Source organism: Silene latifolia, chromosome 5 (genome assembly GCF_048544455.1).
Source record: "Silene latifolia isolate original U9 population chromosome 5, ASM4854445v1, whole genome shotgun sequence".
Taxonomy (NCBI): domain Eukaryota; kingdom Viridiplantae; phylum Streptophyta; class Magnoliopsida; order Caryophyllales; family Caryophyllaceae; genus Silene; species Silene latifolia.
In genome coordinates, this window is record NC_133530.1 from 41,854,673 (window position 1) to 41,872,104 (window position 17,432).

The window sequence follows — 17,432 nt, forward strand, 5'->3', positions numbered from 1 at the left end:
CGCAAGGATGGTATCTCTAGCTCGACTGGCTGTACAGCTTCCATGCCGTAGGTCAAATAGAAAGGAGTAGCCCCAGTGGGCGTCCTAACAGATGTACGATATCCCCACAAAGCAAAAGGTATCTTACTTGGCCAATCTCGATAGTTGTCAATCATTTTCTTAAGAATCGTGACAACGTTCTTGTTTGCCGCCTCTACCGCGCCATTAGTCTGTGGTCTATAGGGCGAAGAGTGGTGATGCCTAGTTTTGTACTTGGCTAGCAATTGCTCAGTTTCAGCTTGGAAATGTGGTCCATTATCACTAATGATCTCATGTGGGCAACCATATCGACAGATGATGTTGTTTTGTATGAACTTTGCCACATTTTTAGCCGTGAGACTAGTGTAGGAAGCCGCTTCTACCCATTTGGTGAAATAGTCGATTGCCACTAGGATGAAACAGTGACCTCCTGTTCCGGCTGGGGTTATCTTCCCGATTATGTCAATTCCCCAGGCAGAAAATGGCCAAGGAGATGTCATCGTATAGAGCAATGAATGAGGAACGTGTTGTACGTTCCCGAAGATTTGGCAATTGTGGCAATGTCTTACAAACTTGATGCAATCGGATTCCATTGTGGTCCAGTAATACCCCAAACGTGTGATTTTCTTTGCCATCATGGGCCCACTCATGTGAGGACCGCATTCTCCATCGTGGACTTCTTCCATCACTTTCCGCGCCTGTGAATGATTAAGGCAACGTAGAATTACACCAAGAGGTGTTCTTTTGTATAGCTCTCCTTGCATGAGAACATATTGGGAAGCTAGTAGGCGTATAACACGTTGTCCCCTTTTGTCCATATCTAGCGGATAGGTACCGTTGAGCTTGAAATTTAGGATTGCTTGGAACCAGGGTTCCTGCGCGATTTCCTCTTCATCGGTGATTTGGTGTATATAAGCTGGCTTTGACCGTCGTTCGATGCACAAAGGCATTTCCATCATGTCATCTGGCATATTGATCAAAGATGCGAGTTTTGCAAGAGCATCTGCAAATTGATTTTCTTCTCGAGGTAGGTGTAGATAGGTCACGTGATCAAAGAATTGGGCAACTTGGTCTATTCTGGCTTGATAAGGTGCTAGGCTTTCGCTTCGAATTTTCCAAGATCCCGTAACTTGATTGATGATCAGGGATGAATCCCCATGTACTCGAAGGTTCTTAATGCCTAAGCTCACTGCCGCTTGTAGTCCAACTAGACAAGCTTCGTATTCTGCAGCGTTATTTGTCACCTCGAAGTCGATTTTGACAGAGATTGGTGTATGCTCGCCTTCAGGAGAAATGAGCAACACTCCTATTCCAAATCCTCTTAAGTTTGATGCTCCATAAAAGTAAAGGTCCCAGGAGTCTACATCAGTTTGAAGTATATCCTCGTCTGGAAATGACCAAGTATCTATTGTTTGTGCATCATTGATGGGATTTTCTGCGAAGAATTCGGCAACGGCGCGACCTTTTATAACTTTTAGAGGCACGTATTTGAGATCGAATTCTGAGAGCATCAAAGTCCATCTTGCTAGGCGTCCGTTGAGGACGGATTTCTCGAAGAGGTATTTGACTGGATCCATTTTGGAGTATATTTTGACGGAATAGCTAAGCATGTAATGGCGTAGCTTCTTCGTTGCCCACACAAGAGCGAGGCATGTCTTTTCAAGTTGTGAGTATTTACACTCGTACTTCAAGAACTTCTTACTAAGGTAGTAGATAGCCCTTTCTTCACTTCCTACGGTTTGAGCTAGCATGGCACCCATGGTCATTTGTTTGATTCTTGTGAGATATAAACCAAGAGGTTGATCTCGTTGAGGTGGCATGAGCACTGGTGGTTTAGCCAATATCTCCTTGATTCGGTCAAATGCCTTTTGACAATCATCATCCCACATGGTGTGGTCTGTTTTCTTGAGCTTCTTGAAGATAGGCTCACAAATCATGGTGAGTTTCGATATGAATCGACTTATATATTGCACTTTTCCCAGGAATCCTCTGACTTCTTTTTCTGTTTGAGGTTGTGGCATTTCGATCAGAGCCTTGATCTTGGAAGGGTCTATTTCTATACCTCGTTGGCTAACGACGTATCCCAGGAGTTTGCCAGACGTTACTCCGAATGCGCACTTCTGAGGATTGAGCCTCATGTTGTACTTTCGTAGCCTTGCGAAAAATTTGCGAAGGTTCGCAATATGCCCCTCTCTATCCTTGGATTTGACAATCATGTCGTCTACGTATACCTCAACTTCTTTGTGCATCATGTCATGTAAGAGTGTAGTTGCGGTGCGTTGATATGTAGCTCCGGCGTTGATCAATCCGAACGGCATGACCGTATAGCAATAGGTTCCCCATTGAGTGACAAAGGCGGTCTTATGCATGTCTTCTATGGCCATCTTGATTTGTTTATAACCCGCATACCCATCCATGAAGGATAGTAATGCGTGATCTGCAGTATTGTCCACCAATATGTCGATGTGTGGTAGAGGGAAGTCATCTTTAGGACTTGCTTTGTTTAAGTCCCTAAAATCAACACAAACACGGATTCTCCCATCCTTTTTGGGTACACAGTACTATGTTGGCTACCCAGTCAGAATACTCGGAAACTTTGATGAACCCGGCTTTGAATTGCTTATCGACTTCTTCCTTAATCTTGAGAGCCCATTCCGTTCTCATCCGTCGAAGCTTCTGTTTTACAGGTTTGAAACCTGGCTTAATCGGGATTCTTTGTTCGACGATATCCCTATCGATCCCTGGCATGTCTTTGTAAGACCAAGCGAAAACGTCTTTGAACTCGTTTAGGAGGTCTATGAAATCGGCCCTTTCGGTTGAGCTCAAGGTAGTCCCTATTCTAAGTTCTTGGGGTTCTAGTTCGGATCCTACATTGATGGGTTCGGTGTCCTCTATTACCGGTCCCCCTTCCCTTTCCTGTAGTATTTCTTTGGCTACGTAGGGAGGTATTTCGATTGAGTCTGGGTCTTGGTCATCCTCAGTATCATCGTAAACAGAATTGCACTCAAGATAACACAAAGAGTAAGCAAAACCTGATTTATTCATATTAAAGTTTGAGAAAAGTTGAAACAAAGAAGCCATCTGATCTGTGGTCAGTGGCGGCAAAGGGACAGTGGTTGGGACATTTCCCGAACTACTGTGACTACTCGAGGCTAGGCTAGGAGAAACAAAGGGAATGGGGATGACGACAGGAGGAGACTTCCTAGTGACTTCTCTAGACTCCGACTCTGACTCGAATTCATCGTCTTCTGGTTCTCCTTTGAACATCTCTCCTTCTCCAGTGGTGAGCTTGAAGAGTCTTCCTTGATTGTTGGTCCACTTGATTGATTTTCTCCATCCTTTCTGCTGACTCGCGTTAGTTTCTGTGATTAACGCGGTGGGGTTGAAGCGATCGTCTTGAAGTATCATGGTAATGATCTCATCCTGCGCGGCTCTAACAAATCGATCTTCTCCGAACAATAGACTAACAGCTTGTTCGTCTAAGCAAGGTGCTTGACGGGTTTTGACGGTAGGAACCGTTTCTGGAGGGATGAAGTAGCAATCGTGAAAGATCTCGATTCCGGCTAGCTTCCTCTCGAGATAATGCCAAGGCTCGGGAAATCCGTGAAAGAGTTCTAGACTTCCTTCTTTAACAAAGTACCCATTTAGGGTAGGGAGATAGGGTCGCATTTGGACTCCTACATACTTACGGTTTTGAACTTGAGTGAGCATCTCGAGAACTTCCTCTTTAGTGGGTTTGTACCCTAGTCCAAGTGGTATTCTCTTTGAGTTGCCTTCCTTGTATGGTGCGAAGGTGTTTCTTCGAATAGGGTTCAAAGGCATTCTAGGGAAGTATTCCTGGGATTTGAGTATGTGGTTGACCACCAAGTTGGAGTAGGGATCATAGTATAAGGGTGCCAATTCGCTTTCTATGACACTTATGCTTTGGAAGCCCCTAAGTTCATATACTGGATCTGCAAGGACTTGATTGTTCGACTTCTTTTCGATTATTGCTTTGATGGGTGACGAAGTGATCGTCACCACTTTGCCATTTAGTGGGATCTTGATCTTTTGATGAAGGGTGGATGTCACTGCTTTGGAAGCGTGAATCCAAGGTCTTCCTAGGAGTATGTTGAAGGAAGCTTCGATGTCCACTATTTGGAAGTTGACCTTTCGCTCAATTGGCCCTGTGGCTATGGTTAGGTTAGCAAGTCCTACCACCTTTCGTCATGTACCATCATATGCGCGAACACCTTGATTGGTAGGGGTCCAATCCGACTCTTCCATGCCCAATTTGTATGCCGTTTTGAGGGGTATGACGTTGACCGCAGAGCCATCATCTACCAAGGTCATTGGCACGTTCTTCTTTAGACAAATGACAGTGATGTAAAGAGCTAAGTTGTGACTAGCGCCAAAAGGTGGCAAATCTTCGTCTGAGAAAGTAATAGGATTACTTAGCTTTGGTGATTCTTGGAAGACCAAGTTGACTACATCTTCGGGTGTCGAGTTATGTGCTACATTTAGTTTGGCCAAATCTTGCAGTAAAGCTTGGCGATGTGGGAATGAGCTTGTTACTAATTGCCAGACTGAAAGATCAGCCTTTGTCTTTTGTAATTGCTTGAGCATATGGTCAGTGGAGTCATTTTCGTTATCATTTGGTGTGACAACGTTGGTTGGACCATTTTGAGTAGTGCTTTGATATGGACGTCCCGAACGCGTTAGGTGGTCCACATCTTGGTCTTCACCATTTTGGACTATTTCCTTGACTAGGGAGTTTTCGATGAGGTACTCGTCTTCATCATCATCGGCCCAAACTCCATTGATTGTTGCTAGTTCCCTCATTCTCATGATTTCATCTTCTAGTCGTATGATTTGGTCGACTAGTTTATCAACCATGGCGACTATTTCTTGCATAGTAGCGTTTTGAGAGAAGGTTAGTGGCACATGCTTCTTAGGTGTTGCGTTGGGATCATGTAAAGTTGTCACCACATTTTCTAATTCCCAAACTTGCCTATCCACACTCCTTGCCCATGTGATGAAGTCGGAAATGGTAGGGGATATAGTAGAGTAGAACCCTTCATTCTCGATTGCATAGATTTCATCTTCAATTGGAGAAATGAGGTGTGAACAATCTAAGGTAGATTCGTCACTTGTAATCACTAGAACTCCAAGAGGATTCTGAGTGTTGTTGGGTTTACCTCCCGGCGGTATTGGTAGTCGACCATCTTCAATCATGTCTTGAAGCACATTTTTCAATTTGTAGCATTTTTCTGTGTCATGCCCCTTGCCCCTATGGTATTCACAGTACGAGTTCTCGTCCCAGAACTTGGATTTCTTTTCAGGTTCGGGAGTAGGTCCTATGGGTTGGAGTTTGCCTTGCTTCATTTGTTGGAATATGTGTCCTCCGACAATAATGCGATCACGACTGTTGATCATAATGATCACATGTTTAAGTCTCATTAAAATGAATACAATTGGGAAGTAATATTGTTACTTTATCAACCGGTCAACATATATCGGTAATGATTGGTGACTAGAGTTTGACATTACCGCTGTGACGGTGGTGATCGATTGACCCCTAGGTCATACCTAAAGGGCAATACTCTTAATTGATTATTTAATTAATCGTATAATGTTACGAGTTAATTAAATTACTTGAAAATTGACGGACGATTTTGGAAGTAAAATTTACGTATCAAATTGAAATGTGATTAAATAAGATACGGTCTGAGTAATTGAATTGTATCATTACTCGGATGAAATAAATTGTTTAAAGAAACAATCGGAATTGAATAAATTATTATAAATACAATCTGTTGTGATTTATAAATTGGTAAAATTTTTGGCACAAGTAATTATGAAATTACTAAGTCGATTTTGTATATGACGTATTTTCATTAATACGTTGATTTTTAATACGATAAAAATACATAAACAAATATATGTGACATGTGACATGTAACATATAGACAATTGACAAAAAAAATAATATGGACACCATATTAAGCAAAGGGCCGAAAATAAGAAGGATTTTTAGCTAATTATAAGTTGTTTATAATTAGTGGAAAACACAATGATTAAAAGGAAACCTAGCCATGCAAGCCTATTGTTCCTTGTGAAGAACAATTTCTCCATGCATTGGCTCCCATTTTTCTCTCCTCTTACACGGTTTTGGGGAAGCAAATGCCATCATTGTTTTTCTTATAATTTTTCCTAATAACACTAAAATGTTTTAGTGGGTATCTATTCCAATTCACTCATCCAAAATATAGTTTTAGAGAGAATTAAAATCCTCCCTTTTATCTCTCTAAAAACCGAAATAGTATAAGAGTTTATAAATATTTTGGTTCCATTTTTCTACCTTGATTAATATTATAACTAGTATTTGTAATATTAATTTAATTAAGAGAAGCCTTGGGTATAAAGCATAGGGAGAGATCTTACACTTAGATCTTTGTTCTTCCATTGGAATAGCTCAAGAACAAGAAGAGATAGGTGATCTCTCTTGTGCCCTAATAGCCGAAATCCATTTTGTAAGGACATGATTTCTCCTCTATTTATATTATTGTTTGCATGCATAAGATCCGTTTTAATTTTATGACAAATTATTTAGACATATAAGAGTATGTTTTATGTATATGAATCTTCATTTCCTTCAATCGGTATCAAGAGCCACGGTTGTTTGCATGCAAATTGGTTAAAAGTTTTTCCGAGTTATATGAATAACAAAATAAAACTTGTAAAATTTGTGTTATTATGATATATCACGAAATTATTACATGCATGTTAATATTTCTGGTCCTAAAGTGTTTTAGGATATTTTGGTTAATTTTTCGGATTTTTATTGTTCATAATTTACAATAATGGCATTTAAATGTGATTTTATGAGTAAAAATGTCATTTTTGGTCTAAAAATAGCTATACTTCGAATTTTAACTTGGTTTTTGGATATGTTGTCACATATATTATTTGGAGATAACCTGTAAATTTTCATAATTTTTGGACTTGTTATGCTCGAAAAATGAATTTTTCATCATTAAATTCGGATTTAAGAGAAAAATAGGTTAATATGAGTTAAATTTCGAATCTGGTCATAGAAAATTAATATGTTGTCACATGCAATTTTACAAGATGTGTGTAAAATAATTGGCTATAAAGAAGTCTTTTAGCATGATTTATGAATTTTTGAAGAAAAATTAGCATAAATAGTGACATTATTAGTGTAAAATTAATAAAACATAATCTATGACTTAGGAAAAACGTCTAATGTTGCATTTTATTATATTTTTCAGATCTAAAATTGAAAAGTTAATGAAAATATTTTTCCATGTTTTTATGATTATTTTATTAAATATCGATAAACCGCAACATTGTTTTTCCGGAAAAATTTCGAAATTTTTAACCTAAGATTTTGAACATTATGAGTGTCATGGAATTTTTCCAGAATGTTCATAATTTTAAATTTCAAATTTTGAATTTATTTGAAATTTTTTCGATTTATTTGAAGTTTAATAGCTTATTTTTGTAATTTTGGTCCATTTATGAACAATTTTTATAAAATAAAAGTTAATTATGGTCAAATTACTAGTGGAGACTATATTTTGAGTCCTAAGAGGTTAGGGTAATTAACTTATGCATAAATATGAGTTTATGCATTTTTGTGATTATAAAATGTTGAAATCACGCAAATCCGTAAAAACCGAGTAATATACGATATTGGCTAATTAAAAGGCGATTTAGCATAAAAATTGAGCATGTTCATACATATTATAATGCTGCATTTTTCTTTATGATTGTCATAATTTTAATTTATGTAATTTTTTGAATTATGTATTTTACTTAGTATGGCCTTAGATTTTAATTGGTATTTCCCGAAATGTATGGGAATATCGATTCGGTTGTAATTTTTATTGTGATCTCGTATCACCGTTTTGTAATTTAATAGATTTATTTTATTTTAGTTACAAATGTATAATAGGAAATTATGTAATTTATTATGTAATTTTATTCATTCCGGAGTTCCCAAAGACGGATTTCTTCAAGAATGGCGATACATAAAGACGGTGTTACCTCGAGATGCGTGCCACAACCGAAGTTCAAGGGACCAATGGAGTTGGTTTCCGAATATGTAATAGTTAAATAGTTTTTCTATTTTAGGAAAGGCCATACTAGGATTTATTTATTTTTATGCTTGCATTTTATTTTATGTCACATGCATCGCTAAATCGCCATAACTAAACATGCATTGTTATTTTATCGAGTATATCGACAGTGTCAAATATAATTATCGTAGTTCACCGCTTTAGTTCACTTAAAACGTGATAGATAATAATTTGACATGACCTCTCGCTAAAACAATTAATTGAGACATAGCCTTACCAAAGAGTAGAAACCATGAAAACCTATTTCGTGAGGGAGTGCACTCGGCCACACCGGGGTACAAACCTTGTTACGTAGGGGAAGTGGGTGATAAATGTCTATCCACCGAATTCATGTTGATGAGGGTTTCATCGGCCACACCGTGCCCAAGTTAATGTGGGTTTGGATCATGGACACATTTATTCGAAATTTGGATTGGACTCAACAAAAGTTTTTCGATAAGGATTTTATCGGCCACACCGTCCCCTTGTTGAATGTGTTTTGGGCTATAGATAAATGTTAATGTAATATTATCGACCAAGAGTTCTAAAAGTAGAATTGATTAAAACGTTAATCCACCGAGTTATATTGATGAGGGTTTCATCGGCCACACCGTGCCCAAATTAATATGAATTTGGGTCTTGGAATCATTTATCTAGTTGGGTAGAGGTCACTAGAAAAATGCATAAAACTTGTTTAAATCATACATTTTTACGAGTATTATTAAAACGATAATTGTTTTACTCCTTATATATTTTGTTTTGTAGACCACTTCTTTTTCATAACAAATGGCAACACCAACTCCTAATGCTACACCACTCGCTACTTCATCTTGGCTCCGATCCTTTATGGATCGATGTAAACTTGAAAAGAATGGGTCAAATTTCTCCGAGTGGGATGCCCAACTCAAATTAGCCGCCGAGGGTGACGACAAGCTTCGTTACCTTACCGAGGCCTCTCCACCCGAACCCTCCACTAGGTCCACCGCGGCCACGAGGGAAGCCTATGAGACTTACCAAAAGGAGTCCGCCGCAATGAAAAATGTCTTAATATTTGCGATGGAGGCGGAACTCCAAAGGAGAGCCTTTAAAATGGGCAATGCTAATGAGATTTACTCCAAACTTGTGACCATGTTTTCACAAACTCCGCGGATCGTCCAATATGAGGCGGCCGCGGCATTCTTTGATCTCGACTTCAAAGAGGGCCAAAAGGTTAGCCCTCATGTGCTCAAACTCATGGAGCTTGTCGAGACCTTGAAGATTCAAAAGGTTGAAATCCCCAAAGAACTCATCGTAGATAGGATTCTACACTCCTTGTCTAAGGTCAAGGCATATGTGCAATTCCGGGTGAATTTTAATATGCAAGACAAGGATGTGTCTCTTGAGGAGTTGCACAAGTTACTTGTGCAAGCCGAGAGGGACATGGGGTTAAATGTGAACCCCCCAAGGATGTGCTTAATATAAGCGCAAAGAGTAAGGGGAAGTTCAAGAAGAGTGGAAGAAAGGGTAAAAAGCAAGCTCCCACATTCACCAAAGCTAAGTCTTGTGAAGCTAGCACCTCCAAAGTCAAGAAGGGTCCTCTTGATAAATGTCATTATTGTAATGGCATGGGACATTGGAAAAGAAATTGTTCCAAGTACCTTGGTGATATCAAAGCTGGAAAGATCACTCCAGTAGGTAAATGACTAACCTTCTTTTATGTTTCTAAATTCAACTATGGTATTATGATGCAAAGTTGTGATAATGTATCTCCCTTTTTATTGTAAATAGGGCCTCCACCAAGCAAAGACAAAGGAAAGGAAAAACAAGCATGAGAAACCATGGAGAAGCTTAGGATAGCTTTTATGGAGCTTTGTTTTTCAATTGTCTTATTTTAAGTAATGTTTTGGATTTTAGAACTTTAAGTTTCCGTGTTCGACATGGAAAAGTATTTTGGATAATGAATTGTATTTTGGATGATGGTGACTTGGTTTGCAACCCGAGTCACCCGTTTTATCATTTATCCTTTTAATGTTCTAAATTTCATCTTTAAAATGCTTGCGTTTTGAAACATAAGATTATTCACTTAAAGGTGATCTAATAGACAAACATAATGACGGGTTTTCATTATATGTCCACATGCTTAAGGCTTGTGTATGATCATTTATAAAGTGATTTTGAGTCTATGAACTCTCTAAAAGGTATGTCAATCACCAAGTACACATATGAAATAAATTAGTCTATCTATGAGATAGTTCTCCTTATACTTCAACATCATTAATTTGTGTCTCATATGCTATCTTTGAATGTTTAGTGTATTTATTCTAAAGATAGAGTGGGAGATAAATGAGGACACAACACATAAGGCAAAATTAAAATTGTGTACTTGTGTAAATGAAGATCTACGCAAGAGAAAATGATTTGAATGAAGGTATATCTATTTACATAGTATGCCAAATAGATGAGATCTATGGTCTCAAGTTAGTTCTATATAACTAAAGAGACCAAGTGTAGTAATCATAAGAGTATATTCTCAAGATAACTACACGAGGAGACCAAAAGAAGTTTTGGATGAAAATGACTAATGTAAAGTCTTAACAAGTTTTTGACTTAGTTCTATATGATAAATTTTGACCAAATAGTTTCAATCATGAGTTTTACTTAAGAGCCTAAATGAATTAAAATAACGTCCTAGTAATAAGCGACATTTATTACTAGAGGTTACAAGATTTGATATACCGATATCCTCAATTGCTAAAAGTTAAACCATACAAATGTCATTGCTTAACCTCCCTATGAAATGGTTAAATTTCCTTCCAAAGGGTATTTGTGAAGGACGTATTCTAGATATTGTTTATACTTGAATAATGACATTGTTACACATCGTTATGACATGAGTGTGTTGGAGATTTAAAGTCTCTTTCCGTAAGGTTAAAAAAAAAAAGAGACCACTTCAAAATAGGCATTTTGAAGGGATATGATGGGAACATATATGGTTCTATCTAAGTAACTTGGCAAATGCAATTCTTTATAAGTTCCGATTGAGAAGTCAATTTCGAAATATGTTGAATTGAGTGGGAGTTAGGAAATTCTCATGTGAAGACATGGAATTTAGTGGGAGCTATCATCCTTGAATGTATAAAACTCATTAGTCATTAAAGAATGACGAGCTAATACCTTCTTTCATAAAGAAGCTTTTGAGTTTTCAATTCTGGATAAAAATGGACAATGATGAATCCAATTACATCATGGGATGTTGGATTAGTATTAAAGAGATACACATCGTATCAACATATACATAGGTTATTCATATGAATGAAAATGGAATTACCATTAGCAGTCATGGTAGTTCATTGAACCTGAGAACGGTTGATCTCATGATTATCAATAACTAATGTTTCCGCCATTAGAATAATCATGTACATGTCCAATTTTGAATCATATGCATAAGAGCATGATGATTGATTGATAAGCCATAATAGAAACGTCATGAATTCTCAAGTAGAATCCGATGAGCGATTTCAGTGCTTGTTGGAATGTTCCATTATGTGATAAGAGGTTGCACATTTTGTAGAAGATCCGAGCACATATAAGGATTTATGAGAATCCCAAATATTTCAAACTTGAAAAGAGAAATGAGAAGTTTTGGAAAGATGGTTGGTTGAATAAGAAGTTATTCAAAAACAATCTTTAAAACAATCTTTCCTAGTAAAGCTAGGACTTGTGAGAAGTGCTAAGCTGAATAATCTTGTAAATGGTTACAAGATTCTACAAAACATATACCTAGTGCATTGTGTGTGGATGGAACACTTGATCAGTACAAGTTGTATTATTCATCACAAATTCGTTCGTTATGAGATGATCGATAAGAAAGTTCTTTCAAGTTAAAGAGCCGAAACCAAGGTTGGGAACCTTGATGTGTACTTGGTAAGATTCATGCTATGAGAGAGAATATGAATGTGAAGGAAAATGCAAGTGTAAGAAGTTTGAACACATGGACACATGGGATGTTAAGCTTCTATTGCAATCAATAAGTGTTTACACTTATGATAAACATCACAAGGTTGTAATATGATATTGACTACCCGAGTGTGATGTCGACACTTGTCGTTTGAGTTATTATTAACTCACCTTGAACATTGTTATATCCAAACGGGTTGTAGAGACAATTGAACCCCGTTAAAGTGAACATGGATTAACATTGTTTTTGCCCATAGTTACTTATATGAGGTGACGTCTCGAAGTGACTAGAGTGTGAGGCGATTGATGGCAAGTTCAAGTGCCATACAGTCATGTGAGATGACTAGTCGATCACATAGGCGGTTGTTAGGAACTTTCTCGTGGGCCTAGTGACCGCTTATAGAGTTTGGCAAATTTATATAGCCTGGTCGTGGCGAGAGCTACTATAGTATTCAAATGAGTCGATTCTTTTGACTAAAGACTATTCGCCTAAGATGGCACATTTTCAGATTAACTTTGATTTGTGTTACTACGACCTTCATAAATGGGGTCAAATGGGCATATTTTGGGTTATGATGGCTGTGGCTAGTCGAAGGGAATGAGTGCGATAGGAATTGTCCACCCTTGTCAGGGTTATAACAATATCTCGGGGCCACTCGAGGAGTAATGAATCTGAAATGCGTGGCCACGCTCGGAAAGTATCTATGACGATAAGTCCGGGTCAATCGCTTATTCTCGGATCGAGGAAACCACTCTCGATATGATCACTTGCAAAATCGACCTGAAAGACACCTTGCATTGAGTGGGAGATAGTAATAGGACAAGAGAATTGGTGACGCACACTTGTCGAGGACAAGTGGGAGATTGTTGGAATATGTGTCCTCCGACAATAATGCGATCACGACTGTTGATCATAATGATCACATGTTTAAGTCTCATTAAAATGAATACAATTGGGAAGTAATATTATTCTCAAGCTGGTCAACATATATCGGTAATGATTAGGTGACTAGAGTTTGACATTACTGTCGTGTGACGGTGGTGATCGATTGACCCCTAGGTCATACCTAAAGGGCAATACTCTTAATTGATTATTTAATTAATCGTATAATGTTACGAGTTAATTAAATTACTTGAAAATTGACGGACGATTTTGGAAGTAAAATTTACGTATCAAATTGAAATGTGATTAAATAAGATACGGTCTGAGTAATTGAATTGTATCATTACTCGGATGAAATAAATTGTTTAAAGAAACAATCGGAATTGAATAAATTATTATAAATACAATCTGTTGTGATTTATAAATTGGTAAAATTTTTGGCACAAGTAATTATGAAATTACTAAGTCGATTTTGTATATGACGTATTTTCATTAATACGTTGATTTTTAATACGATAAAAATACATAAACAAATATATGTGACATGTGACATGTAACATATAGACAATTGACAAAAAAATTATATGGACACCATATTAAGCAAAGGGCCGAAAATAAGAAGGATTTTTAGCTAATTATAAGTTGTTTATAATTAGTGGAAAACACAATGATTAAAAGGAAACCTAGCCATGCAAGCCTATTGTTCCTTGTGAAGAACAATTTCTCCATGCATTGGCTCCCATTTTTCTCTCCTCTTACACGGTTTTGGGGAAGCAAATGCCATCATTGTTTTTCTTATAATTTTTCCTAATAACACTAAAATGTTTTAGTGGGTATCTATTCCAATTCACTCATCCAAAATATAGTTTTAGAGAGAATTAAAATCCTCCCTTTTATCTCTCTAAAAACCGAAATAGTATAAGAGTTTATAAATATTTTGGTTCCATTTTTCTACCTTGATTAATATTATAACTAGTATTTGTAATATTAATTTAATTAAGAGAAGCCTTGGGTATAAAGCATAGGGAGAGATCTTACACTTAGATCTTTGTTCTTCCATTGGAATAGCTCAAGAACAAGAAGAGATAGGTGATCTCTCTTGTGCCCTAATAGCCGAAATCCATTTTGTAAGGACATGATTTCTCCTCTATTTATATTATTGTTTGCATGCATAAGATCCGTTTTAATTTTATGACAAATTATTTAGACATATAAGAGTATGTTTTATGTATATGAATCTTCATTTCCTTCATCATTAACCTCTTTAGAGCATTGGAGTAAGTGTCCCCAAGATTTGTGAATTTTCTTGGTGGGGTACTTTTCTTGGATGGCTCAAGAAGGTTAACTTCATCAGTCTTGCTAGTGGAGCCATATGAACGACTTGTTGAGCCTTGATATCCTCGACCTACCGTTTTGGACAAGAGCCCTTTACGGATGTCATCTTCAATCCTTGTCCCTAGTACGGTTAAGTCCTTGAAAGTTTTGATGTTTTGGTATCTCAAATGGTTGGCATAGATGGGTTTGAGATTGTCCATGAACTTCTCCACAAGGGTAGCCTCATCCGGGCGTTCAACTAGTTGGGTACCAGTCTTCCTCCACCTACTTAGGAAGTCGGTGAATCCTTCTTTGTCATTTTGGGTAAGAACCTCTAGGGTGCGCATGTTAACTTGGATCTCGGCATTATCCGCATATTGTTTAGCAAACTCGATTGCGGCATCTTCCCAAGTAGCGATCTTCTTGTGTTCTAAAGAGTAGAACCATTGCTTTGGGATGGTGTCAAGAGATGAAGGAAAGATCCTTAAGAACATCTTGGGTTTGATGCCTTTGATAGACATGTAATCCTTGAAGGCACGGATGTGGTTCAAAGAGTTTTCGTGCCCCTTGAATTTAGGGATATCTGTCATATTGAAGTTGGTTGGCAATTTGGAATTGACGGCCTCATACTTGCGATTATTCTCCCTATAAATGTCATCCCCTTTAAGGTACATCAATTGCTCCTCTAAGTATTGGAGTCTTTTCTCAGCTACAGTCAGTCCCATGGGAGGATTTTCGTCCCTGGATTCATCCGCGTAGTCACCTACTACTTCACTTTCATGAGGAGGCAATCTCCCCTCTACGGCGTAGATCCGACCTTCGATGGTCTCAAGGCGATCATGCACTTGGTCTTGGGTAACTTGGATTTGGGCTAGCGCGGCTAGGATTCGATCATTACCATCTTAAAGTTGGTGGAGGTTTGTTTCGCTGGTTCCAGGCATCTTGAAAACTGGATAAGAGACCGATGACGAATCAAAACACGATCGACCATTCTAACACACTTGCTAAAAGAAGAAATGTTTTGACTCATGAAGTGGGTGTGTGCCACTTGTGTTGAGTGAGCTTTGAAGAAAGGGCAAAATTTTGAAAATGTGTATCCTAGTCAACTATAGTGTAGTTGTAGGAGTGGACTCGAAGTGAGGTTTTGAAATGGGCTTGCGGCCCGAATTTTGACTCGACAAGCGAGCAAAGTTTTGACTGGGTTTTGTGCTAATCAAATGGCCTTTTTCGAAATTTTGATTAAAAAAGGGTTTTGATTTTTGCAAAAATCGTCATGATTTTGCTTAGAAAATGGTGATCACGTATTTATACAAACATATATACAGGCATTATAACGGTATGCTGAGTGCATTTAAAAGGGTTTTGGTTTAAAGGGTGGGTTGCCATACCGAACCATCGAACCCGAAGTCTGTGGAGAGGCTCGTACCAAACAAGAGTAAGGCCGATTCCTAGTCCATTTCCTCAAGTAGTGAAGGCCCTTGATACAAATAAGAGTAAGCATCATGGTATGGATGACGTCAATCGCTATCCATCCTTAAGCCCAAATAAGAATTAGGACCGTTTAGACGGGAAGATTGGTCGAATGGGTTGGGTTGGGCCTAAGAAGGCCGAATGAAACGGTCTAGGAAGACCGAGTTATGAAAACCGACAATTGTCTTGTACAAACTATTCCCTAACCTTGTTCAAGTTTCACCTTTGGCTACATGTAAGTGTATTATCCCCAGCGGAGTCGCCAAACTGTGGACAGCGGGGGGCCCACGGGGGCGCTTGGGAGGAAGAGAACAAGCGTTTGCATTTTGTTGGAGTCGCCACCAATTTTTATGGGAAATTGGAACCGTTCGAATACCTCGTGCCATGTCAAGACACAAAGTAGAGACATGAACACCAAGCAATCGTTACCCTTAGCATTCTATGTCTAGAATGACTCTCGTGGATGCCAATGAACACGGATGTTCACAGAGATCTGGAGTAAGGGGTGAGGTTACATATTAGGAAGCTCTTTTGATCGAACACTTAATCCCGCCCGCCTCGATAGCGGCCTCTACTAATGATTAGGGACATCATCTATACTCGATATATCGTCGATTATATGCATGCAATGCAACATCCAAGTTTTGATCCTAGCATGTGAGAATTTAGACTAGATCGGTTAACAATTAATTTAGCATACAATTAATGTCGAAATAGGATTTAATGCTCAATTACATGTGAAAACATACAAATGATATAAAAATATAATAAATACAATTAAGAAAATTACAATAATTACATTGGGTTAATTGATTTATGTCGAAAATACCTTTAAAACGGATGATTTGAGAAAACGAATAAAAGAATGAATCAACGAACAAATCAGTAGGCGATAATACGGTACATAGTCAATTATACGTAAGCTAATTAAACTAGGTCAAGCAACAACGGAGTTCAGAGACAGAACTCATCCTGGAACAGGCGCAGCAGGACCGCGCCCTTTGGAAGAGGCGCAGCAGTTGCTGCGTCTGTTCCAAGGGTGAGTTCTGGCTGTGAAACCGGAACTGCAAATCGTTAATGTTAATTGATGATTTTAAGGATTGATTACGATATTTGACTCGGATGAAAGTGATTATCAGGTTATTTACATGTGATTGATGGTCATAAAAGCAATAAACATGGATGAGACGGAATTAAGACGAATTAATTACATGGATGAATGATTGATTAGTGACATAGGTGAATGAAATAGGCTAAACATGATGAATTAATGACAATTTAAAGACGAATATGACAATAGACAGATGAAAATATATCAAAGGTCGAATTCCAGAAACTCAATACGAAGGAATCGAATTTCTACAACCCGGATTGAATTTAATGACGAAAACCCGCAAATATTGATTATAAGGGATTTAAGTCGGAATTTAATGACAAATTAAACATGTTAATGATGATAATTAATATACATGCAAAATTAATATGCTATTATGGTCAAAGAATTAAAGAAACAAACGAAACAAATAAAAGACAAACGAATTACAGAGGACGAAGGAAGAAGAAAGGATGCAGGAACTGCGGCAGCCTCACGAAGAGGCGCAGCAGGAACTGCACTCCTTCGAAGAGGCGCAACAGTTGCTGCGTCCTTTCTCGACGGTTTGTCTTCTGGAAATCCGTAAAAAGAGGTTTTA